The sequence below is a fragment of the Felis catus genome, chromosome B4 (assembly GCF_018350175.1).
Source record: "Felis catus isolate Fca126 chromosome B4, F.catus_Fca126_mat1.0, whole genome shotgun sequence".
NCBI classification, from domain to species: Eukaryota; Metazoa; Chordata; class Mammalia; order Carnivora; family Felidae; genus Felis; species Felis catus.
This window is the reverse complement of record NC_058374.1, coordinates 26,416,855-26,440,522: the sequence shown is the minus strand read 5'-3', so window position 1 is coordinate 26,440,522 and position 23,668 is coordinate 26,416,855. Positions and strand designations below refer to the sequence as shown.

General features: G+C 44.3%; 1 protein-coding gene and 1 pseudogene across 1 annotated transcript in view; one reads left to right on the top strand and one right to left on the bottom strand.

Annotated features, from left to right (window-relative positions):
- The window catches only part of MPP7 (MAGUK p55 scaffold protein 7), a 291,409-nt gene that overhangs the window by 28,074 nt on the left and 239,667 nt on the right, over positions 1 to 23,668 (top strand). The gene's annotated exons all lie outside the window — the stretch shown is intronic.
- Positions 14,242 to 17,926, bottom strand: LOC123386853 (annotated as a pseudogene).

Here is a 23,668-nt window from a genome sequence, read left to right as displayed (position 1 = left end):
CACTGGCTTTATGAAGTATTTGCCTCTACCAGGGAGATTTTTTTCCCTTTATTTTGTTATTTCTAGTTACGGCCTTTTCCTTTCCTTTTTTTTTTTTTTTTTTAAACAGGCCTTTTGTCCAGCATGGAGCCCAATGTAGGATTTGGAAGTCATGACCCCAAGATCAAGACCTGAGCTGAAATCAAGAGTAGGCCACTTAACTGACTGAACCACCCTGGGTGCCCCTAGTCACAGCTTTTTCTTAAAGAAGACCCTTTAACATTTTTTGTAAGATCGATTTAGTGGTGATGAACTCCTTTAGTTTTCACTTGTCCGGGAAACTCTTTGTCCCTCAGTTTTGAATGATAGCATATAATTTTGTTAATGATGTAAAATGACACTTTGTTCCATTTGGTTGATTTTTAAAAACCTTTTTCAGGGGTGCCTGGGTGACTCAGTTAAGCATCTGACTCTTAATATCGACTCAGGTCATGATCTCATGGTTCGTGGGTTTGAGCCTGTGTCAGGCTGACAGTGCAGAGCCTGCTTGGGATGCTCTCTCCCTCTCTCTGCCTGCCCCTCCCCTGCTGATGCTCTCTCTCTCTCTAAATAAATAAACATGAAAAATAAGTCCTTTCATTAGGAAATAAATAAGAATTAATAAGTAGTGTAGTAAATTTAAAAAAGGAAACTACTCTAACATTTTCCAGGCTTCAGGATCCATGTGTCCTTTTTCCTTCCTTTTCTGTCTTTTAAAAATATTTGGAGTTTTCGGGCACCTGGGTGGCTCAGTCGGATAAGTGTCCAACTCTTGGTTTTGGCTCAGGTCGGGATCTCACGGTTCTAGGATTGAGCTCCGCATTGGGCTCTGTGCTGACAGTGCTGAGCCTGCTTGGGATTTTCTGTCATCCTTTCTCTCTGCCCCTCCCATGCTCACTCGCTCTCTCTCTGTCAAAAAAAATTTTTTTTAAGTTTTTTTTTTTTTTTTCCAAAGAGTGGCTATAAAATTAAAATCCAAGCAATTCTTTATGAAAACTCAGCGAAAAGGTCATACCTAGTTGAGGAAATAATTTTTCTATATCTATGGATTATGCATCAGCTGTTGCTCCTGGAACTTATTTTCTAGATGTTTCCACATTTTAAATGGTTGTAAATAATAATTCCATAAATACATCATTTTTTTCATTAGTTGAGTATCAATACCTTATGTTATCTGTTTATTATTTTTACATACGTGTGTATATAAACGTATACACACATTTAATATATATAGATATAAATAAAATTTTTAATTTTTAAAAAATGTTTATTTTTGAGAAAGAGATCAGAGTGTGAGTGGGGGAGCGGCAGAGAGAGAGGGAGACACAGAATCTAAAGCAGGCTCCAGGCTCTGAGTTGTCAGCACAGAACCTGATGCAGGGCTCGAACTCATGAACTGTGAGAAAATGGCCTGAGCCAAAGTTGGACGCTTAACCAGCTGAGCTACCCAGGCTCCCCAAAAATAAAATTTTTAAAAGTAAAATGCACATATACACATACGTGGGTATACATTGATGAAAAGTCACACATTCAATACATATGTGTAGATAGCACATTTTGGAGAACATTTTACAAATAATGTTCCTTGTTTGTGCAAGAGGAAGAAACACCAATTCACGTCATGAATCTAGAAGTACACTTTAGGTTGGCTGAAGATGTCTGGTTATTTCTCCCTCAGGCGTTTTTCTGACTCAGATGCTCAAGGTCAAGCTATGTGTCCTAGAATATTGGCATCTCGATCATCCGTTAGTCTGCCTGATTTTCAGAGGAGAGTCTTGACCTTGCCTGTTTTAGTTTCCCCAAAGCTGCAGTGAGCTGGCTTTTTATTCAAGTCTGCATTCCTGTAATGCTCCTCAGCTTTATGGAAGAATCTTAGCTCTGCTCTTAGACTTCCTGTTAAGGCAAGTGGATTTGTATTTGTCCTGCTACTCCAGACGTGTCCCTAAGGGAGGATAAACAAGCTCCCTGCCACCCAGTATTTATCAGTGCCTTGTTTGAGAGAAGCAGTATCGAGGGAGATTGCTCAAAAGATACGTAGCTCATACATTATACGAGATAGTTCTTTTATTTTTTATTTATTTTATAATTTTTCTTTAGTTTTGAGAGAGAGAGAGAGACAGTGTGAGTATGGGAAGGGGGGGAGAGAGAGAGGGAGAGACAGAATCGGAAGCAGGCTCCAGGTTCTGAGCTGTCAGCACAGAGCCTGACTCGGGGCTCGAAGCCCTGAACGGCAAGATCATGACCTGAGCCAAAGTCAGACCTTTGGCTGAGCCACCCAGGTGCCCCTATGCTAGTTTTAAATATACTTCAGGATCAAGTCAGATTAGCAAAGAACAGCATCTTGATATCATGTTTTATTGACATCTAACATACTTTTACTGAATTATTACTTGATGTGGTATTAGAAGGTGTTGTCGTGGCCAACTCAGGACATCCCCTAGAGGTGTTGTAGATCCTCTGGCTCTGTCACCTGATATTTTTCTTTCTCAGTGCCAGCAAATGGGATCGATGATCTGTGACTGTCATCTATCTGTCCTTAAGTAAAGTATTCTTCAAGTTTCACTGCTCCTTTCAGAATGATAGTCTGTACTTCTGCAAAGAGGAAAGGCATAGTTCAAATCTTGATTCAGTCTCTTTTGCTTAGAAACCCTATATGTGAGCTTTTTTGTGTCTTTTTGAATTATGCACATGCAATTAAAATTTTTTTTCAATATTTTATTGATTGCAGTTTCAGGTTCACAGCAAAATTGAGGGGAAGGTACAGAATTTCCCATCTACTCTTTAACCCCCGCATATCCACAGTCTCCCCTATTATCAACACCCCCCCCAGCCCCCCAGTGCGCTGGTACATTAAGAGTTGATGAACCAACATTGAGACATCATAATTCCCCGAAGTCCATAGTTTACATTATGGTTCATTCTTGGTGTTGTGCATTCTTCGGGTTTGGACAGGTGCACAAGGACATGTGCACATCATCGTGGAGTCGTGCAGCGTGTTCCCACTGTGCTCTGCCTAGTTATCCCTTCATCCCGAGCCCTGCAACCACTCGTCTTCTTACTGTCTTCATGGTTTTGTCTTTTTCAGAATGTCATATACTTGGAATTATACAGTATGTAGCCCACTCATATTGGCTTCTTCCCCTCAGTAATATGCATTTAAGTTTCCCCCATGTGTTTTCGCAGCTTGAGAGTTCATTTCTTTTTAATGCTGAATAATAGTCCGTTGTCTAGATTACCACAGTTTATTAATCCCTTTACCTACTGAAGGACCTCTTGGTTGCTTTAAGGCTTTGGCCATTGTGACTAAAGCTGTTAAACAGGTCTTTGTGTGGACGTAAGTTTTCAACTCCGTTGGGTAAATACCAACAAGCATGACTGTTGGATACTGTGTTTTCTTTTTTAATGTTTGTTTATTTTTGAGGGAGAGTGAGCAGGGGAGAGGCAGAGAGAGAGGGAGACAGAGGATCTGAAGTGGGCTCCACACCGACAGCAGAGAACCTGATGCGGGCCTCCAGCTCACAAACTGTGAGATCATGATCTGAAGTCAGATGCTTGACCGACTGAGCCACCCAGGCGCCCCTGTCGGACGGCGTATTGAGAGTGTGTTTAGGGGCGCCTGGGTGGCTCAGTCAGTTGAGCGTCTGACTTCAGCTCAGGTCGTGATCTCTCTGTGAGTTCAAGTACCACGTCAGGCTGTGTGCTGACAGTGCAGAGCCTGCTCAGGATTCCCTCTCTGCCCCTCCCCTGCTTGCGCAAGCGCGCTCTCTCTCTCTCTCAAAATAAATAAATAAACACAAATTCTAAAAAAAAAAAAAAAAAAATGTTTGGTAAGAAACTGCCAAACTGTCTCCAAAGCGGCTGTACTGGTTTTGCATTCCTACCAGCAGGTGAAGGAGAATTCCGGTTGCTTCACATTCTCACCAAGATTTGATGGTGTTGGTTGGTGTTTCGGGTTTTGGCAGTTCATGTGAATGGGTCACGGTATCTCATTGTTACTTAATTTGCATTTCCCCAATGACATATGACGGGGAGCATCTGTTTGTAGGCTTATTGTTATTATTATTTGCCATCTGTATATCTTCTTTGATGAGATGTCTGTTAAACTCTGGCCCATTTTTTAAATTGGATTCTCTGTCTTAAGAGCTTTTGGGGGGCACCTGGCTGGCCCAGTCAGTGGAGCATCTGACTCTTGATCTTGGGTTTGTGAGTTCGAGCCCCCTGTTGGGTGTAGAGGTTGCCTGAAATCTTGAAAAAAAATATTCCACATTTTTGTGTACTTTGTATAACAGATCTTTATCAGTGTGTCTTTTGCAAATATCTTCTCCCAGCCTATAGCTTGTGTGAGTCTGTTGATACTGTCTTTTGCAGAACGGAACTTTTCGTTCTTAGTGAAATCTGGCTTGGGGCACCTGGGTGGCTCAGTTGGTTAGGCGTCTGACTTCGGTTCAGGTCACCGTCTTGAGGTTTGTGGGTCTGAACCCCGCATCAGGCTCTATGCTGACAACTCAGAGCCTGAAGCTTGCTTCGGATTCTGTGTCTCGCTCTCTTTCTCTGCCCCTCCCCTGCTCGCATTCTGTCTTTCAAAAATAAACGTTAAAAAAAAATTCAATGAAATCTGGCTTATCAATTATTTTATTCATGGATTGGGCCTCTGTGTTGTATCTAGAAAGTCCTCACCCTACCCGAGGTCATCTAGATTTTCTCTTGTGTTATCTTCTAGGAGTTGTATAGTTTTGCCTGTTATGTTTAGGTGTGTGATTCATTTTGTGAAATATTTTGATTAATATAATTCTTTAAAAAAATAGAATATACCCAGTTGCAGTTCATGATAAAGTAAAATGATTCTGCCTTTAATTACCTGGTCTGTTTCTACTGATCCTGCCAGCCATTTGGCTTCCTGTTGTACTGAAACATCCAAGAAGCAGATGGTTGGGGGCCGTCCCACAAGGAGATCCTCAGTGTCCTTTAATGTCACTAGAGGAAAAGTAACCTGCACTTAATTCAAAGGACTGTGGTCTTCCAAATGGCTCTCAAGCTTCATAACTTTCTCAAAAACAGCAGCCCAGACAGTATAGCCGATGTTTTCTGATAAATTCCAATTTGGTAGGTCTTCGCCTCCCTCAAAGACTAGCTCTGACGTCTCTTAGTCCTTGAAGCTTGTCACCCTCTTGACTGGCCACGTCAGAGTCTGGTGGCATCTCCCAACCTAGAGCCATGGAATGGAGAAACCATTATGGATCTTGGAAATCATCGGATTAATCCCTTTAGCCTTTATCGTGGAAAACCTGGCCTGGGGGACCATAAGGGCTGGCTGTGGCCGTGTCACTGTTACTAGGAGAACCCCGGAACCAGGACTAGACCCCAAGTTCCCAAAGGCCAACTCCCGTCTCTTTCCATTCTGGTGTCCCATCCTTTTGGAATGCTTTAGTCTTCTGTACTCTGAATCAAAGTTTCAAATAAGATGATCTGTGTTTTGTTTTGTTTTTTGCAATTTGAAGGACTCCTTACTGGTTTTATCTTTAAAATATTCAAACTTTGTGGATCAACCTCTGTGGATAATTCATGATTTTATGTTGGTGGGGATTTTGTTAAGAATGATGATGGATTGGGGCGCCTGGGTGGCTCAGTCGGTTAAGTGTCCGACTCCGGCCCAGGTCATGATCTCATGGTCCGTGAGTTGGAGCCCCGTGTTGGGCTCTCTGCTGACAGCTCAGAGCCTGGAGCCTGCTTCAGATTCTGTGTCTCCCTCTCTCTCTGACCCTCCCCCGTTCATGCTGTATCTCTCTCTGTCTCAAAAATAAATAAACGTTAACAAAAATAAAAAAAACCGATGATGGATTCACTTCTTTGCTAAGTGATTTTGCTTCTTTGGTATCGAAGGAGGACGGAGACTTATGCTCAAATTGGTTCGCCCTAAGCCAGACTCGTGAAGTGCAAAGTCGACCACAGTTTACTGAGCATTTACTGAAGTCACGCCCCTTCTTGGGCATTGAGGACGTGGCATTGACCAAGCCCCGTGTAGTACCTGTTGTCATGGAGCTTTCCTAGGAAGGAAGTAGCAACCCCTAATTGGTTCTCCTTCTGCACTCTTAATCCTAGAGCGATGGAATTGGAACAAAGGGGAAATGTCTCTTCCCTCTGACAAAGCTCCTAAACCAGTCAAATGTACAAGGTTTTATACAAATGGAGTAGTATTTATATAATCCCTGATTCCATAGACTCAGCAGCCCAGAGGAACGTGTCTTGACCTATAGACAGTATGTGGTATAAGCAGAACAGGAGCTTTAGAATAAACATGCTGAACTTCTTAATCTCATCCTCTATAAATGTGAATTGGGACTAATAGTAGCTTGTTAGGAATATCCAATGAGGTTACTAAGGTGGACAGACTGGTGTAGCGAGTGAGAGATGCTCAGTAAATGGTCACTGCTATTGTTGCTCTCATGAAGTTCAGTATAGTTGAGGAAATAAAGATCAGCGCGTGCTTAGGTTTTCTTCCCATAGTAGTGCAATTCTTAAGTCTTTTTTGTTTTCTCGTGGCGCAAATTAAGCTCCTGGGGATAATACCCTACTTCCAAGAATGTATCCAGGAAACCAGCTGAAATCCCACCTCTAAGGAAAGAGCCCAGGAATGAGGGTGACATCATTATTGGGAGGTGTTGTACCCAGTGGTTAAAACCTGGGCTGAGTCTCCATGGGCAAGCTACTTAACCCATCTGGGCCTAAATATTCTTATCTGGAAATTAGGGATAAACATATATTACCTATCGGATAGGGTTGTTATGGAAGTTGAATGAGTTTATATGGGTGAGGTGCTTAGAAATACGATTTATTGTTACTGAGAAAATCTTGATTCTTTTTTTTTTTAATTTTTTTCTTTTAACACTTATTTATTTTTGAGAGACAGAGAGAGACAGAGCACAAGCAGGGGAGGGGCAGAGAGAGAAGGAGACACAGAATCTGAAGCAGGCTCCAGGCTCTGAGCTGACAGCACAGAGCCCGACGTGGGGCTCGAACTCGCAAACCGTGAGATTATGACCTGAGCCGAAGTCGGACGCTCAACCAACTGAGCCACCCAGGTGCCCCGATTCTTTTTTTTTTTTTAAGTTTATTTATTTTGAGAGAGAGTGTACAGCACAGGAGGAACAGAGAGAGGAGAGAGCGAGAATCCCAATGCAGGGCTCGATCTCATGAACTGTGAGATCATAACCTGAGCTGAAACCAAGAGTTGGACGTTAACTGACTGAGCCACCCAGGTGCCCCGAGATCTTGATTCTAACAGGAGTAAATCATAAGCTTCAGTAGTTACTTGGTAACAAATTTCAGTCTCCTCTTAATACACCAGTTCCTTAGGTCCTGTTCCCCTTCCCAATGCTATCTGAATGGAAGCATTACTTTTGTGTTTTTTATTATGTAGATATATACACTACGGTTTGTGATTAGGGAACACTTTTTTTGCGGTATTATTAAAATAAAGATGTATCAGTCTGGAATTAGAAAAAAAATATTGCCTTTGCAATAGTTGATTTTTTTTTTTTTTTTTTTTGAAAGCTTGAATGCTTTATTCATTGTAACTGTCAATGGGTAAGTACAGGTGACTGAATGCGTAAGGAAGTCCTGATAGTTACAGGAAGAGAAAGTCCTCTCTTGAGTAAAAGTTAGATGTAACCAGAGATGGATTTGTTCACTGTTACTAGTAATAAGTACAGTTGTGTGAGTCTAAAAGATAAGCCCCTAACTTTGCCTCAACTCTTTAAAATTACAAGTGGTTTTTAGGCACTTAAAAATTAAAATACAGACAATAAAATGGCTTATAAGGCGCAGTATGATCTAACTCCTCTATTTCCTTCCTGATTTTATCAGAATTTCTCTGTGGCTCATTGTGTTCCAGCCACACTTTCCTTCCAATATGCTGGGCCCTTCCTTAGAACCTAAGCTCAGGATGGACCTTCTGCTAGAATTCACTCCTCTCTTACCTGACTGTCCTCTGCTCACCCCCTTAATTCGGGTCTGTTTAATTTCACCTTTCGGAGAAACTTTCTCCTGTTAAAAAACAAAATTCAGCTAAGTAAATTTGAAGATCTAATTGGCTTTATTAAATGATTCAAGAATTGGGGGTGTCTGGTGGCTCGGCCGGTTGAGTGTCCAACTTCAGCTCAGGTCATGATCTGAGCTGATCATGGGTTCGAGCCTCACGTTGGGCTCTGTGCTGGCAGTGCAGAGCCTGTTTGGGATTCTGTGTCTACCTCTCTCTCTGCCCCCCGCCTCCCCCCCCCCCCCCCGCCTCAAAAGAAGTAAATAAACAAATAAACATTGAAAAAAAGATGACAACAGATAGTTCCCTAAGGTCACAACAGAAATACTGGGTTTTTATTGTTGCTATTTTAAAAAAAAATTTTTTTTTAATGTTTTTATTTTTGAGACAGAGAGAGGCAGAGCATGACAGGGGAGGGGCAGCGATAGAGGGAGACACAGAATCCAAAACAGGCTCGAGGCTCTGAGCTGTCAGCACAGAGCCCGGTGCAGGTCTTGAACTCACAAGCTGTGAGATCATGACCTGAGCCAAAGTCGGATGCTTAACCGACTGAGCTACCCAGGCGCCCCATTGTTGCTATTTTTAAAGACCCGTACGCTTGAGCCAATAGGTTAAAGATGCAAAGAGTAAAACTGGGTAAATGTTATATATATATATATATATATATATATATATATATATATATATATATATATATATTAAAGGACAGAATTAGGAGGTAAGGCCACATCAAAATGCCTTTATACCTAAAGCAATAAATTCTTTGAATTTCAGTGTAGAACCCGATGCAGGGCTCGATCTCACAAACCGTGAGATCATGAGATGAAATCAAGAGTTGGATGCTTCACTGTCTGAGCCACCCGGGCACCCATGTTGTCCTCTTCTTATGCATAACTTTCCAATGGGCTCTGTGTCCTGAGCCCTCCTGTTTCTTCAGCACATAATCATGGTGCGTGACACTGATGTTTCCTTCCTCTCTGACCATTTTCTATTTGCAGAGATGTTTCTACCCGGTTCTACCTTCTCACCCACAAACTCCGCGCTAATAAAACTGGTAGAGAAGATGTCTTCTAAACAGTATCTTTATATTAATATTGACCGCATTTCTACTGTTGTGCCAGCAAATTAATCTTTCAGATGTGGTTCAGCACATGCCCTTTCCTTCCTGCCCACCCCCCCGCCCCCATATAAACCCCTTAGGCTGGCATTTAAGACCATGCTTTTCTAATCTTATCTCCCAGTTTCGTTCCAACATTTACCTTTTATTTTATCCCAACTGTAATAAACAGTTTCCTTAACATGTCTTGTGCGTCCCACTTCCATATGTTTGCTCAAGCTGCCGGGAACGTCATAGATTAATACTTTGGCTCTGTAGCCAGACTCTCTGTACTTGTCTTTGATAGCTTGAAATTATGTATTTAAAAAAAAAATTTTTTTTTCAACGTTTTATTTTTTATTTTTGGGACAGAGAGAGACAGAGCATGAACGGGCGAGGGGCAGAGAGAGAGGGAGACACAGAATCGGAAACAGGCTCCAGGCTCTGAGCCATCAGCCCAGAGCCTGACGCGGGGCTCGAACTCACAGACCGCGAGATCGTGACCTGGCTGAAGTCAGACGCTTAACCGACTGCACCACCCAGGCGCCCCGAAATTATGTATTTTTTAAAAAACCCTCCAAGACCAGGGCTGGTGTCCGTCTTGCTTATCTCCACTCTTAAATCCATGATCACGACAGACGCCAGGTGGGCGGGATTTAAAGCTCAGCCCCTCATTTGCCATGAGAACTGGTCCTCAGCCATCGGTCTCCAGGCCGAGCACTGGGTGTGCCCATCGTACTTATTTTCTTTGCTAACCAGACCGGCGGCTGGTTCTCGGGTCCCAGTTGCTGCTCTTAGTCCCAGTCCTCCTTAGGACAGGGCTCCCCTCGGGTCCACGCAGCCCTGTCTTCTCTGGAGACGCCTTTTCTGGGGACTGGAGCCCCACCTCTGCGGTCAAGTCCAGGGCTCAGGGCTCCATAGAACTGCTTTCCCCAATGGCCTCCTCATTACCTGATTCCCAAGTGTGGCCACATCTCCTAGTGATGCTGTTTTGGATTGGTGGTGGGGTCTGAAGCTGACGGCCAAGAAAGAATTCTTGTGACATTTTTGGTGCAAAAGGATGATAAAAATTTTAAAGTTTATTTAGTTTTGGGAGAAGGAGAGAGAAAGAGCGTGAGTAGGGGAGGGGCAGAGGGAGAGACAGAGACGCAGAATCTGAAGCAGGTTTCAGGCTCTTGGCTGTCAGCACAGAGCCCAACGTGGGGCTCAACCTCGTGAACTGTGAGATCATGACCTGAGCCAAGGTTGGATGCTTAACCGACTGAGCCACCCAGGCACCCCTCAAAAAGGTGATTTTATCAAAGCATGGCGACAGGACCCGTGGGCAGAAAGAGCTGCCCTAGGGTTGTAAAGAGTGACTGATTATGTATACCTGGGAGTTGGGGGAAGTAAGGAAAAAGGGAGGTCTCCAGAAGGACTTTCTCATGCTAATGAGGGCTCATAAGCTACTGGAGACCTTGTTATTGTCAAGTTGGGGTGGATTTCCCTCGAGTAAGGCATTAACATTAAGACAAGACGGGAGTTTATTGGAGGAATGTTTTTACTCTATCTCAAATATTTGTCAATGGGCTGCAGATTATAAATAAATTTAATTAAAAAATGTTTTTAATGTTTATTTTTGAGAGAGAGAGAGAGAGAGAGAGAGAGAGAGAGAGAGAGAGAGAGAGAGAGAGAGAGAGAGAGAGAGAGAAAGAGAGAAAGAAAGAAGGGGGATTGGCAGAGAGAAAGGGAGACACAGAATTCGAAGCAGGCTCCAGGCTCTGAGCTGTCAGCACAGAGCCTGACACGGGGCTCGAACTCGGGAATCGCGAGATCATGACCTGAGCCGAAGTGGGACGCTTAACCGACTGAGGCATGCGGGCACCCCAAGAAATTTAATTTTATTTGTATTTTCATCTTGCCTTTGTTCCCCACATCACCGTGGAGGGGAGGGTGATCTGGGGGCTCCAGGAAATTAAGTGTGTCGGTTTCTGGAGGTTCGGCTGTTGATAAGATTGCCTGTTTCTTGTAATTTATTAAGACCGTTGTAAACTGATGGAGACTCATGTCTTCTATGGCTTTGATCTCTATCAGTTAACCATTTGTTTTCCGTTTCCTTTGTTCTTTGGCGGCCAGGAGTGTCTGAAGAGTGTCACACGGGTCCCACTGGGGAGGGTGGCTGGGCATTTGCAGGGTGTCAGCTTGCCCTGTGTTCCCTCATCACTGTTGCCTGATTCACTCTGAGGGATTTGGAGGAAACACTCCCCTGCCATGTGTCTCCTTGCCCTTCAGTTGTTCACTGCAACACCACCTGACTTCTGGTACCAGACGTGTGGGTTCCACACATCCGGCGGTTCTGTGGTACCAGTCCTGACGCTGCCGGGACACGGCACCAGACTAGTCCCACCGGACTGTCCCTCTCCTTCCCCTCCTCCGATGCGAGTGCAGGGTGTCCCCTGTGCTTCTGACTCCCCAGCCGTGCATCAGAGGTTCCCACCACCCCCTCCTCAGGTTTGATTAATTGGCTGGAGTAGTTAGTTCACTGAACTCAGGAAAACAGTTTACTTACTAGATGACCAGTTTATTATAAAAGCCGTAACTCCGGGGCCCTGGTAGGCCCAGTCGGTTAAGTGTCTGACTCTTGGTTTGGGCTCAGGTCGTGATCTCACGGTTCATGAGATTGAGCCCCGCATCGGGCTCTGCGCTGATCATGCAGAGCCTGCTTGGGTTTCTCTCTCTCTCTCTCTCTCTCTCTCTCTCTCTCTCTGCCCTCTCCCTCTCTGCCCTCTCCCTCTCTGCCCTCTCCCTCTCTGCCCTCTCCCTCTCTGCCCTCTCCTGCTCATAGGCATGCCTCACTCTTTCTCTCCCTCTCAAAATAAATAAACATTAAAAAAAAAAAGATACAACTCAGAACAGCCAGATGGGAGAGATACATAGGGCAAGGTATCAGGGAAGCATCGTGGAGCTCCCATATCCTTTCATGGGGCACCACTCTCCCCACACCTCCTCGTGTCCGCCAACCTGGAACAAGTCTGCGTTCTGTCCTTTTGGGCTGCCTTTGGTAATTGGACTCCATCTCTAGCCCCTCTCCCCTCCCTGGAGGTCAGGTTTGGACTGAAAGTTCCAACCCTAATCATTTAGTTGATTCCCCCTGGCAACAAGCCTCCACACTTAGGAGTTTTCTAAAAGTCACCTCATTAACGTGAACTCTGGTGTGTTTTCAAGGGGTGTGGAATGCTATGAATAACAAAAGACATCTTTATTGCTCTTAATCACTTAGGAAATTCTCTGGGTTTTAGGAGCTCTGTGCCAGGAATCAGGGAGAAGACCAAATATATATTTATTACCAATCACAATATTGTTTCAGGGTGGTTGAGCACAGCGGCCAAGAAAGAATTCTTGAGATGTTCTATGGTGCAACTCAGTAAGTGTGTTTGAGCAGCACGGTGATAGGACCCGTGGGCAGAAAGAGGTGTGTTTTGGCTGTAAGAAGCTGGTGGTTATATGCTGAGTGCTTGAGGGGGAAGAGACTTGCAGGGAGTATTACATCATCAATGTCTTCGAATTTCTACTCCTAAAACTACTCTTGCAAGATTTCTCTGGTGCCCATCGTTCAGTTCGATATGAACACTTGGTGCGATTTACAGGCAGTCATGAGATCCTTTGCAACCGGCGCTTGTTTGATCCATCTGGGAAGTATGCATAGGATAGGCTTCTGGGCTAACGGTGAACATTCTTCTGCTTCCATCCCTCATCATCTCCCCGCTGACCAGTTTTTGGTCCTTAAATCTTTAAGGTTGTTGAAGGTTGAACGCCTCATCTTCTGTGACTTCTTCAAGCTCACAGGGGTCATAGAGCTGTCTCAACCTATGGACCAAACTTCATCACCATCTGTCCCTGCAGCAAACTATTAGAAAAGGTCATTGCTTTAGAGTCCAGAGTGGACATCGGGGTGAATTTGTTTCAGGTAGTAAGACTCATCTGTGCGCTGAGTGAAGGAGTCAGGAACTGCTTGCATGCACCTTGGCAATAGAGGAGAAAAAAGCAAAAGAGACAACACGTGAGGATTATGATTATAATGGAAATAGGAAGAGCAGTGAGAAGACTCTTGAGGGTGAACCATAGTCCACCTCCCAACCAGGAGTGTCACCGGTCATTAAGTGACAAGGTAGGGTCTTTAAGAGCACCGGTTTCCTTCTTCCGATCAGTAATCCTGTCATATTTTTGTCAGAATCTGGAATGCAGACACAACCCTCCTCTTTAATAATGGGACACATTCCTCCTTGTATGGCTGTCAAGACATCGGATGCCATTCTGTTTTGTAGAACTGCTTTACACATTTGAGTTATTTCGTTGATAATGTAATGAGACTTTGAGAGTCATTTAAGGCCTTCATTGTGTATGTAGCAAGGGCCTCCGTGTGTCACATTGATGCAGTTTTGGAGTGGTGGGGGGCTTCGGGAGCTGATGGCCAAGAGAGAATTCTTGAGACATCTTTGGTGTAAAAAGGTGATTTTATTAAGGCATGGGGACAGGGCCCATGGGCAGAAGGAGCCGCACTGGAGTTGTCTAGAGTGACTGATTATATACTGTGGAGATGGAGGTAAAATCCAAAAGGATTTTCATATGCTAAAGAGGATTCAGAAGATACTGGAGGCCTTGTTATTGTTAAGCTAAGGTGGTTTTCCCTCAGTAAGGCATTAAGACAAGACAGGAGTTTATTGGAGGAATGTTTTACTCTGCCTACCTCAAATATTTCTCAATGGGCTGAATTTATTTAAAATTCTCAAAGAAACTTAATTTTATTTATGTTTTCTTCTTGTCTTTATTCCCCACATCACCATGGAGGCGAGGGTGATGTTAAGACTCTAGGAAATGGAGTCTCTGGGTTTCTGGAGGTTAGGCTATTGATAAGATTGCCTTTTTCTTGTAGTTTACTAAGACATTTGTGAACTGATTGACTCGTCCTGTAGGGATTTGTCCTGTAGGACTGTGATCTCAATCAGTTAACTGTTGGTTTTTTTTCCCTTTCCTTTGTTCTTGGGCAGCCAGTTAGTGCCTGAGGAATGTCACATATATCCCACCTGGTTGGGGGGAGGGGGTTTGTGGGGTGTCAGCCTGCCTTATGTTTCCTCATCAATATGACATCTTCTAAATCTACTGATGGAAGAAAAATAAATGTCAGATGGTCATACCCATGGGACACGGATCTTGTCTTTCATTCTCTTAGCTATTGAAGATTAGCTGAACTTTTGATAGTCTTAGTGCTACAGCCCTGCATCCAGCCATAATCTAGCACATCTTCCAGTCCAGCCTGGTGGAAGCCATGGCCACAAATTCGGTCCATGTCACCATTGTGTCCCATTAGGTGCTGGCCATCTCGTGCCTGGTCGCCTTGTCCAGTCAGTAGCAGAAGAGTTGATTGATGGCCTGTAAAAAAAAAAAAAAAAAAAAAAAAAAAAAAAAATGGTACAAAGGCTTCTTGGGGGGAGCCATCCTATTTGGTGAGTACTGTTGGGCCATGAATCAAGGGTATGGTTTTTCTGTTCCCAGCATTAAAGGGCCTTTTGGTTTATTTGTCCTATTGTGGGAGTAAGCCACATATATCCATCTGATATTTGTTATAATCCTTTCTAGGTATATCAATAGGAAGGACTATGTAGTTGGGGAATTCATTGTTGTGAGCCTATCTGTGGGTTGGCATATTCAGTTACAATGTTGATGGTTTGAGGATAAGAGAAAGGCTTCTTATGGCCTGAAGAGTCCCATGTGACATTGACTACAGGCCAGCATGAAACATTCTTTTTAGTAATAGAAATATCCCTATATGTGCTGGTGTTGGGGTGATGTATCATATTGGCTATGTATTGATGCAAATAATGCCAGTCTTCACTTGATCATGGAGAAACCCACCAAGGGAGGCCTGAAGTGCTTGATACAGATGGCAAGTCACACATATTCAGCACAAAGATTGGTTTTGTAGCTCAGCGTAATGTTGTGCCTATTGTAGAAAAGAGTTACCATTTAGGTATCGTGTGTAGAGAGCAAGTGAAAGAAAAAAAGACCTTCATTTTTTCCTATCTTGCTGTTTGAAGGGGAATTTGAGGTCTTCCGATGGTTCATAGGAATATGAGGGCTCATCAAGTCAGTTCATTGTCATCCTGTGTTGAAGGGGGTAGGAGTTAAATTCTAGAAACATGAGTCCATGTCAAGTGGCCTTCTGATTTGCTGCAGTGGGAGTGCTTGCTATGACCCTGTAAGGTCCTTTCCACTTAGGAAGGCAAACAATGCAGGAGAACCAATTCCTGTCCTTTAAATAGACTAGTTCCGTAGGGTGTACTTACAGAGAATTTTGAATTTCATTAGGGTCCAATTTTGGCCGTACTTTATTAGCAGCTTCATTAAGAGTTTTATGGGTTAATCCAGACTCAAATGAAAAGTGTATCAGGGGCACCTGGGTGGCTCAGTCGGTTAAGCTCAGGTCATGATCTCATGGTTCATGAGTTCGAGCCCTGTTTCTGGCTCTGGGTGCTGACAGCGCGGAGCCTGCTTCGGATCCTCTGTCTCCCTTTCTCTCTGCCCCTCCCCTGCGCGTGCGCTCTCTCTCTCTCTTTCTCTCTCTCTCAAAAATAGACATAAAAAAAAGTGTAACAGATTATTATAATCTGGGTCCAAGGATAAGTCAATGGTAAGGAAGGGTCTACCATATATTAATTCAAAAAGGCTTAACCCTCAACTTTCCCATGGGGTGGTTCTTATTCTTAAGAGACCTACAGGTAAAAGAGTTATCCAGTTTTCTTGTGTTTCTAGGCTCATCTTAGTGAGGTGTCTTTTAAAATTATGATTAGCCTTTTCAACTTTGCCGGATGATTAAGGGTGTCAGGCCGTATGTGAAAAATACTTAATTTTAAGGGCTTAGGCTACCTGTTGAGTTATTTGGGCTGTAAAGGATGGGCCATTTTCACTTTGAAGAGGTTGAGGGAGTCCAAACTGGGGGATGATTTTCCCTTAATAAAGTCTTTGTTACTTCAGTAGCCTTTTCTGTCTTACATGGTGAAAGCTTCCACCCATCCAGTAAAGGTATCTGTCTAGACTAATAAATATTTATATCTTTTACAAGGTGGCATTTGTGTGAAACCTATTTTCCAGTCTTTCCCAGGATATGTCCCATGTCTTTGGACAGGTGTTAAAAGAGAGCGTGGTCATAAGGTCCCTTCTGGATTTACCTGGGCACATATTGCACAAGATTTACCTGCCCTTATCTATCTATCTATCTATCTATCTATCTATCTATCTATCTATCTATCTAGAAAGTGAGCGTGAGGGAGGGAGGGGCAGAGAGAGAGGGAGAGAGAATCCCAAGCAGATTCCACTCTGTCAGCGCAGAGCCCAATGTGGGGCTCAGTCCTGAAGCTGTGAGATCATGACCTGAGCCGAAATCAGGAGTTGAAGGTTTAGCCGACAGAGCCACCCGGGTGCCCCTCCGTGCCTTTTTAAAGGCGCTCTTAATCCTTTTCCATCAAACACCAGTTTGGTGAACTTCCGTAAAGCTTCTCTTCCCATATAAGTAGCCTTGTGCAGGCCTCTTGCGAATTTCCACAGATTTTCCTTAGGGACAGAGATTTTTCCTTTATCATTTTTATACCCTAGGCCATTTTAGTGTGTCCTTTCCCAAGTGCTCAGGTGTCCCTTAGAGTGTAAGTGGGAACGACAGTGCTTAAGGGATCAGAGAGCGATAGAAAACTCCTGTAACTAGTTCAGTTCCGGCTGCCAGTTTGGCTGCCCAAGTGGTGAAGTTGCTTCCTTTGGATCCTAAATTTTCTCCCTTTTGATGCCCTTTAAGATATATTACAGCAGTTTCTTTAGGGAGATTAACTGCTGCTAATAGAGTTACAGTTTGGGGTCCATATTTAATGGAATTATGACTAGTTAATAATCCCCTTTCCTTGGTTCAGTCGATTAAGTGTCCGATTCTCGATTTCGGCTCAGGTCTTGACCTCACGGTTCGTGAGTTCGAGCCCCGTATTGGGCTCTGTGCTGACAATGTGTAGCCTGGTTGGGATTCTCCCTCTCCCCATTTCTCTACCCCTCTGCCACTGAAGCTTGTGCTCTCTCTCAAAATAAATAAACTTAAAAAAAAAATCCCCTTTCCTTCCAGATGGTACTATATGCCTTCAGGCACGGAGGCATATTTTGAATTTGTATATGTATTAATTCTTAGGCCTTTAACTAACTGAAGAGCTCAAGTGAGACCTATCCATTCTGCCTCTTGACCTCAAGTACTGGTCGGTAATGGGTTGGCCTCAGTAGTTGAAGTCAAACTAATAATCACAGAGCCAGCCTTTCTGTCTTCCTTGTGTAAAACTACTACTATCTGTAAATCAGCCTTCCGCGGCATTATCTGTGGCTTGACCCTTCAGATCCAGACGGCTGGAAGAGACTGATCCTGTTACCTCTTTCCTGTCATGTTCAGACACAACAGTAGCCTGGTTTCGTCCAGGCATGAGAGACGCTGGGTTTACGGTTTGACAGGTTTTGGGAACACTATCAGGGGAGTCTAAAAGTATAGCCTGATAATTTAGTGAGTCCGCCCCTGTCATTCACTGATGGATGGCCTTTAGTTTCTAAAATTCCTTGAACCCGATGAGGAGTCCTCACTGGCAGGGGCTGTCCTGTTGAAAATTTAGATGCTTCTTGTAGCATAGGAGCTGCGACTGCTCAGAGGCGTGCTGGCCGTCCTCAGGCCATGTTGTCAACGACTTTGGAAAAAATCCTGCCTCCTGCGGGTCTCCATTCATGCCTTAGTTTTTGGGTTGTGCTCCTAGGGCTTGGCCCTGTTTTTCAGCAGTGAATAGGGTAAATGACTTTTCTAAGTTTGGTAGAACCAGAACCTAGGAGAGTTTAGGTTTTAGTTGTGGAAAGGCCTCCTGTTGTTTCTTGTTCCATTTTAAAGGCTCTTAATCTGGCCCTTTAGTGGCCTCATACCAAAGTTTGACTAAGACTCCAAACCCTGCTATCCATAGAAAGCAAAATCCAGCCATTCCAGAAAAGGTTCAGAGTTTTCTTTTTTTTTGTTTTTGTTTTTTTGTGTGGCAGGAGGTCCCAATTCTCTTATAGCTCTTTTTCTCTCGATTGACAGGGAACGATGTCCAGCAGTTGATTCATATTCTTTTTATTAAAAAAAATTTTTTTTGGGGGGCGCCTGGGTGGCGCAGTCGGTTAAGCGTCCGACTTCAGCCAGGTCACGATCTCGCGGTCCGTGAGTTTGAGCCCCGCATCAGGCTCTGGGCTGATGGCTCGGAGCCTGGAGCCTGTTTCCGATTCTGTGTCTCCCTCTCTCTCTGCCCCTCCCCCGTTCATGCTCTGTCTCTCTCTGTCCCAAAAATAAAAATAAAAACGTTGAAAAAAAAATAAAAAATAAAAAAAATTTTTTTTAATGTTTATTTATTATTGAGAGACAGAGCATGAGCATGGGAGGGGCAGAGAGAGGAGGAGACACAGAATCTGAAGCAGGCTCCAGGCTCTGAGCTGTCAGCACAGAGCCCGACGCGGGGCTCGAACTCACAAACAGCGAGATCATGACCTGAGCTGAAGTCAGACACTTAACCGACTGAGCCACCCAGATGCCACTGACTCCTATTCTAAGTACAGTACCTTCTGTTTAGAAATTTGAGCCTTTTTAGATGATGCTCAGTATCTTCTCTCCAAGAAGAGCAATGGTAGAATTATAATCCAAGATGCCTTTCATGGGGTACATATTGCAATATCATCGGCACATTGTACTGTTGTTCCCTGAGGCAACGTAAGGTCCCTAAGTTGTCTACCGGGTGCATTGCTAAACAAATGGGGACTTGTTCTAAATCCCTGCAGTAGGACTGTCCACGTAAGCCAGCGAGTTTGATATTCCCCTTCTAGTCCAGTAATTTTGGGTTTAGAAAGACGAGTCTGGCTGGCATGCTGAATCAGGACAGAGTAAGTAGCTCCCGTAACAATAAGAAAACAACGAACTTCCCTCCCATGTCCAGGGTGACCTGGGGCTCGGGCATCTTGATGTTTGCAGGAGCCGATCCAGCCCCAGGGCCCCATCATGTCATCTCCTCAGGTTGTTGCTCTTGGGCTGGAAAATGAGTTTCTGTCTTACTCTCTGGAGATGAGAGGAGTCCCTTTTCCAGTGTCCCTGTGCCTTGTAAGTGGGACACGTGAATTTCTTACGTGAATTTCTGTCTCATGCTGGCTTCTTCTCTTGCCCCTGAATAGCCTGGTGGTGTGGGGGACCACACCACAGGCTAGCTAGCCTGTGTTCTGCCCTGTGTTTTAGCCCTCGGTTCTCCTGTCTTAGAGCCGTATCTCTGTTAAAGACTCCAGCGGCCACTTCCAGCAGCCTCTGGGTTGGTGTTTGAGGGCCTGGGGCTGACTTTGCCAGTTTGTGGCGAATGTCTGGTGCCGACTGGTTCATAAAATGAATATTTAGGACAGCCATCCCTTCTGGTGTGGTTGGGCCTACGTTTGTGTATTTATGAATTGCTTCTACTAAATGGCCCTGAAATGAGGCAGGACTTTCATCGTTTGCCTAGGTTACTTCCTTAATTTTATCAAAACTGAGGTTCATTCCCTCCACTAAACAGGTGACCACGTGGTCTCTTCTTCCCTGGCAGGTGTCTCCTCTTGGTAGTTCAGTGGGGCTCAGCCTTGGGAACGGCGTCTCTTCCTACTGGTTAATGATTTCTGTCCCTAGTTGCCAGCTCATCCACAAATTCTTGTGCCCCAGCCCAAATTTGGACCTTTTTCCTGCTGGGGTACAACAATGCATTAGAATAATGTAGATGCCCTGCCAGGTTAAGTCAAATGTTAGAGACACTTGGTGAAATCCACCTATAAACTTGGATGGATCCTGTGAGTATCGTCTTACTTGTTTTTTCATTTGAGCCAGATCTGGAGCATAAGAAAGAATTTTTTAGACATTGTATGGTACAATTTAGTAAGTTTATTTGAGTAGCATGGGGACAGGGCCCGTGGGCACAAAGGGCTATAATTTTTCTGTATGCTTCATGTGCAAGGGGGAGGAGACATGGAGGGAATATTAGATCGTAAATGTCTTCTTTGAATGTCTACTCATGAAACAACTTTTGCAAGATTTCTGTGGTGCTTATCTTTCAGCTTGATATTAACAGTCAGTGAGATATACAGGCAGTCATGAGACCCTTTAAGAATGTAGCAACCAGTGCATATTTTCATCCTTCTCAGAACCATGAAGGCTAGAGGCTAGAAAGCTTTCTGGGCTAAACGTAAACATTTTCCTGCTTCTGTCCCTCAGCATTGCCACATACCCTCTTTTGAAAACTTACTACCATTGCTTGAAACATGCCTAAGTGTCCCATATTTGTCAGATGTTTTCCTTGCTCCTGTTTTTCTTTAGAAAAAATACGATTCAAACAGTTAAAAAAAAATATTCTTGAGACTTGTTGAAAGTAAGGGAGACTACATTCAAGGGAGGCCATTGTGATGGTTGTGGGGACCACAGCAGTGGGGTCTTGTAGTGAGACAGAGGTTGGACTCCACTCTGGATGAATGTGAGCCCGTGGCAGTTTATAGCCAAGGAGCCGGGTGGAGGTCCCCGGATGGGAAATTACTAACAGGAAGCATCAGGGGTGAGGGGGTGAGGGAGCGAGTCTGGCTCAGCCGACCTGACAGGATTCTTGCTGAAGGTAGGCCACGGTGGTCAGACCTCACCTGGGGGTCGGTGGAGGATGAGGACCCCAGTTAGATCCTGGGGGGTGGAAGAGGGTCTGGTTAAACTGATCTATAAGGATTCTTGCTAAAATCGGACAATGCACAGAGGACTGTGGAGGTCCAGAAGTCGGGCCCAGCTGAGAAAGAATTCAGGGGGGCCTGAGTTTGGTCAGTGAGAAAACCTTTGTCACTGCTTTGGTTGCAGCTTCTCAGTCTGCTGCTGAGCTGGGCTAGACTTGTCACCTTCACCGGGCTAGACTTGGCATCTCCACCCTTCCCCTCCCATCCTTTTTCCTCTGCGGCTTATGGACCAGCTCCAGCACCCTCCCCTTCTCTTCTGGGTGCCGGGTCTTGCTTCACAGCCAGGCCCTAAGGAGGGGAATGCTTCAGTGCTGATTTAAAGATCGCCCGTATGTGTCTCATGAGCCAAACGCATTCTTCATCCCAGTAAAAACCCTGATAGAAAAATGTGACTCTAGCCACAGATCCAGCTGACAGTGGTGACAGGATAGGAGGGGCACTTTTGGGCCTTTGGCTCTTTCATAATACCTCCCCTCCCCCAATATTTGATAAGAACAATTGCCGTTTTCTCGATACACTTGGAGGACTACGCAAACCTAGTGTGTGTAGCCTGTGACTTTCCTCCTCTGCCCCATCAGATCACATCCCTAAGGTCTAAAATCCTCAAGCTGCTGCCACTAACAGGTTTGGTTTTTCTTGATGGCATTGTATAATTGCTCCTGATTTGCATGTGATTGCAGACTCGTGGCATTTCTTTCCAAATGTGACGCTGTGGCCTTGTGTTAGCCTTCTCAAGCCACTGGAGCAAGAATTCTTGATCTGGGTAGATTTCAGAGCCTTCGGGCTCCGTGGCCTGCCTAGAATAGACACAGTTTTTTGTGTGTCACGTGAATGTTTCTGAGGACAGAAGGGTCCGGAGTTCTCCTGTGATTTCAAAATGTCTGTGGCTTCTGAAAGGAGAGTATTACTTATGAAACTGAAATAGTAACCTACAACACAGATGACGGTTTTTAGGGCACTCAATTTAGGCCCCATGACAGTGGTCCCTCGCTCAGTGCACGGTGCCGACTTCTGAGCTATAATGGTAGTTGCCCCCTGATTTACTAATAGAGTCAAAAATTACAAAGGGAGAGATACGGAGTAAGACTAATACTCTCTCTCAGGACAGAGTAAGCTTATTTATTAGTGTATCACCTGACCAGATAGTATCACTTAACAAGTTGGAGGGTATTCCACATAATTGTTGTTGGGGTGTTTCCGATGGCCACTCTCTCTATACTCAAGGGTTCCCTGAGGGAGGAACCTGTGCTACTGAGGAGAGAGAGATTCGGAGGGGAGAGAAAGAAGGGAGGTGTTGTTGACCATGAACAGGCACTGTGGCTTTTCACTGATGGTCCTAGCCTTAAGGAGTAAAATCCAACTGAGTAAATGTTAAGGGTCTTATTGGCTTTTTACTCAGTGATTCATGTTTGTTTATTTATTTTTATTTTTGAGAGAGACACACACACACACAGAGTGCAGGTGGGAAAGGGGCAGAGAGAGGGAGAGACAGAATCTGAAGCAGGCTCCAGGCTCTGAGCTGTGAGCACAGAGCCCGACACGGGGCTCAAACGCACGGACCTGAGATCATGACCTGATCCGAAGTGGGATGCCTGACTGAGCCATCCAGGCGCCCCTTATTCAGTGATTCATGAATCGGGCAGAGAGCAAGGAGCTCTGAGGAGCTATACAAGGCAAGAGATTTTTGTAGACCAAAGTGAGCAGGAACAAGGGAGTTATACTGGGCATTTTCTGATAGGTTAAAGCGGGGCTACTTTCCTGCTTTAAAGCTAAGGGAAGTCTTGGAATCCAGGTCAGGTATCTTGTGTGGACTGGTTGACCCTAGGCCTCCCTTTTCTGGGAGAGCTGGGCACAGAGACATAGTTAAGTTTTGGTTTGCTGATTTGCGGCTTAGCATGAGCGACTCCATCTTGGACCCAATCCGATTACTTTTATGCAAGGATGACCATTTCCAGGATATAATGGGAGGGATGGTGATTTGCCTTACTTGAGTTCTTGGGGAAGTATAGACAGTGACTGCTTCTGGATCTGGCCTTTGACATATTCCACCATAAAGAGCACTGGCCAGTGGAGTGCAAAGCCACCTATGTGATAAACACCACGGAGTTGCAGCCCTACTAAGTGATTTGCAGAGTCTTCTGTAAATCATGGCCCAGTGTAGCCACACTCACTGCAAGTAAGGGAAGTGTTGATTGTTGTTTTCTCACCTCTGTGTAAGATCTGCTTTGCTACTGAGCATGCGTCTGTCTGACTGCTGAAATGCTCTGTTCTGGATTGGGAAGTAGTGAGTTAAAGGAGATAAGAACAATGTTTCTTAGTTGAAAGATTAAAGACAATTAAATTGAGTATTCATCTTGACTTTGTGGTTGCTGAATTGGCTTAAAATTAATTTGCTTTGGTAAGGAACAAGGCTAATTAAAAAATAATCTTACAGTGTAATTGTTTTGGCAATGGTAATTGCAAATATTTAAATTCTCTCACAGGAATTGGGCATAAGATGAACCTCAACACTGAGTTCAGATGTATCATGTACATATCCTGTACGTATCATGTAATGAAAACAGTGGATTCCTTTTCATTTTAAGTGCATCAGAAGGAAGATACTATTTGGTGAGAACATAGTTAAATGTGGTATCTGGTATTTTTTCATGTTTTTGATTTCTTTATCTTGACAGGTGATTGACGGGAAAAACCATCTGCAATTGTCTGTAGGCATGAGGAAGATTTGT